The sequence below is a fragment of the Petaurus breviceps genome, unplaced genomic scaffold (genome assembly GCF_028583685.1).
Source record: "Petaurus breviceps papuanus isolate PSGF00001 unplaced genomic scaffold, PetGlider_PUasm1.0 126, whole genome shotgun sequence".
Lineage (NCBI taxonomy): Eukaryota > Metazoa > Chordata > Mammalia > Diprotodontia > Petauridae > Petaurus > Petaurus breviceps.
This window is the reverse complement of record NW_027185655.1, coordinates 51,831,575-51,835,012: the sequence shown is the minus strand read 5'-3', so window position 1 is coordinate 51,835,012 and position 3,438 is coordinate 51,831,575.

The following is a 3,438-nucleotide window of genomic DNA, read 5'->3' as shown; positions in this document are numbered from 1 at the left end:
AAAAAAAACGAAAGGGGGGGGAGAGAGAGGGGAGGAGGGGAGGGAAAGGAAGGGGGAGGGAGGGGGGGGAGGGGGGGGGGGGGGGAGGGAGGGAGGACTTTTAAATGATATTTCTGGTAATGTTTAAAGACAGCCCTGCATAGAGACAAATGGGTGCATTATCAATATTCCTGAAAATCTTATGAGGTTATGATCTCCATAAATATATTTTAAAATATGTATCTAATAATGCATATCTGTGTGTATGTATATATACTTATATGTAAATCTATAATATGTATATATAGGTACATGTACACATACACATGTATGTGTACATGTGTGTTGAAGGTTGGTGAGTATATGCAGCATATTCAACTGGTGAAAATAATAAAAATCCCTATGCAGCTGAGCTTGAGGAGCTTACTTCTAGAAAGGTATGATATTATGTAATGGAAGGATCCTACTCCCTGATCTGGAACATCAGCAGACATTCTGTAACCAGTCCAAGTGGTTGAAGAGATGGTCTTTTAATTGGCTATTAAGGTAGAATTGGAGTGCATTCAAAAGATACTACCAGCCAAAAAGAGTCTCTTCTTGTTCTTCCTTCCTGAATAGCTACTGTTCGGGTGAGAAAGAAACAATGCTGTAAGCCTCTGGATGGGCAGAAGCCTTGAGTCCTTTATTCTTTGTCTCTTCATTCATTCCTGCTTTAAGTAGAGGAGTATTTGGCAATGCTTATGATTCTGTGAGCTTTAAGAGGTCAGAATGGTGAGTCCAGCAGAGGTCTGGGAGCTAGAGGCCATATTAGAAGCCAGATGGTGAAGAAGGAAGTTTTGTGAGATCTGTTTAACCCAGCATGTGCTGAAGACAGAAAGGAGGGAGCCAACTTGATTGATGCATTGGCCGAGCTGCATTTGGAAGTGAACTTGATGAGATGAATGTTCATAGCATATTTGCATTAAGTTTGATCCACTATCCTGAGGCACTAATAGAGGAAATGTTGGGGGAGGCAGGGAAGGAATGCTTTGTAGCTCCAGTTTTTGCTAGCTCTTTTAAGTAAATAGCCCTTTGAAAAGCTAAGTGAATTGGTTAACTGAAACTGGGGTGTTAATCACTTGCAGCTAATATTGAGAAGAACAGTCCTAAATCTTCACGGTTACCCTAAGAACCCTGAGGGTAAGTGTAACCAGCCTCATTCTGGGATAGTTAGTCCAGAGTCTTGCTATAAACACACACACACGCATATGCACATATGTACACATATGCATATACACATGTATATACATATATGTATATGTTAATATTCTATTTCATATGTGTCTGTGTATGTGAGCATATGTTTTGTATTTTAAAACCATATGAACCCCTTCAAATGTCATATAATTTTTACTCAATCTACTCATCAATCAATTATCATTTATCAAGTGACTATTCTGTACCAGGCACTAAACTAACCTCAAAAGTTTTCTTTTTCACTGCAAGGAAGAAAAAGGAATTTAACTACATCTTCTCAAATAGTTTAACACTTCGGTTCGATTCAGTGAACAATTAATAAAAACATGCATGTCAGGCATTGAGCTTACAAAACAAAAATGAAAAAGTGCCCTCAAGGAGCTTACATTCCTTTGGGGAAAACAACATATAGTCTATAGTGATAAGTAAAAACAAAGCACATCCTGCGTAGAGTCCAAACAGAAGAAGGTCCCTTTCAACATTGAGTTCCTCCAAATCTTCCTTTGTACAGATTGAATTATACACTTCACTGAGCCCTGGATCACTATAGAGTCTTTTCAATAATCCACAATCATGCAAAAGAGGGGGAAAGGGAATAAGCATTTATATCACACTCTGGAACAATGAATGTCACTCATTATTCTGCTTCCCCTCTCCTTCCTTCACTTCAGTTTACCACCTTAGTTCTAGGAAAGTAAATACTTGAAGTAACAATCCCAAAACTTCCTAATTGTTCACGAATTTAGGACATCCACAATTTAACATTTGTGTCCGGTAAATTAAATATTGTCTTTTTAATGAAATGAAGTGAAAAATCAATTGACCATGTCCCCAAACATATGGGTCCCCAAATACTCCATTCACAAGCAGTGAGGATTTTAAGAAGCCACCCACTTTTCAGGCTGTGATTCAAGTTTTCTATCTTCACTTCCCAAGCAAGCGTCCTCAGAGTAATTTTCATCGGGTTTACCTTTCTCTCCAATCTGCTGCTGGCATTTTGTCTCTACCTTTTCTTTCTCTCCCTACTGACACTCCTTTTGTCTACACCAATGTGCTCAAGGAGCATTTCATAACTTACTACTAGCATGCCCCTCTAAGTGTACTGGGAGCTGTATGGAAATCACATACACATGTGTGAGTTTCCTGGGAATTGTACGGAATTTATGCTTGCAATCGCATATGAATGTGTGACTCTTCTGTAGCGTCAAAATCCCCATGGCAAAGATAAATGTTGCACTAGGAAAAAAAAAAAAAGGTTGAGAAGCATGGATCTAGGCCCAAGTCATTCTTCCCTTGAACTATCCATCTCAAGATCCTCTATCTTTAACACCAGCCCCTGCTCCATTTTTATCAAAGTTGTCCTCTTTGCCAGCCACTTTCATCATGTCATACCCCAAATGAAAACCTTAGGGTGGACAGAGATGTTTTCTTTCTACTTCATAATCTTCCAACAAGATCCTCAATCATGGTATAGCAGAAAAAGCAAATTCTATCCCTGTTACTATACTACCTCCATGACGTCCTCAGGCTTTTCTTCCCCATCTGTGAAATGAAAGGGATAGACCTGGTGGCCTATGAGGTCCCTTCCAGTTCTGACATGCATGGTACTATGATAAGTTTATTTATATCATCTCACTTCCTGTTTCCGGCCTATTCCATCTGTCCCTGAAACCTACTATTGGATGTGTGATTTTGTGATCTGAACTATAGCTTATGCTTCTTTTGGTTCAGTTCCAGAGACAGTTGCTATTTATTTGAACTGATTGTCCTAGAATCTTTCCCTCACTAAACTCCAACTCTGACATCTCATTGTAGTGTGGAGAGAAGCAAAGGTTGACAAAGGTTATACCAATGACACATAAACATGGTGCAGTAGAAAGGGTGTTGTTTCAGGCATTTGACAACCTAAATTAAATCTCCATCTCTAATGCTAACTGTAATGCTATGAGTGATTTTGGGCAAGTCACCAAACCTTCTTGGACCTTATTCCATTTCCTCATCTATAAAATGAGCTGGTTGGACGAGTTGGCCTGTGAGGTCCTTTCTATCTCTAGACCTAGGAGCTTACCATCCTAGGTCCTACCCAACTGCAAAGTCAAGCAGAGACCCTACAATGGATTCTTTGTCTACTGTCTGAGAATTGTAGAAAGACTAGGGGCATAGGTACTAGATAGATTAGATAGATAGATAGATAGATAGATAGATAGATAGATAGATAGATAG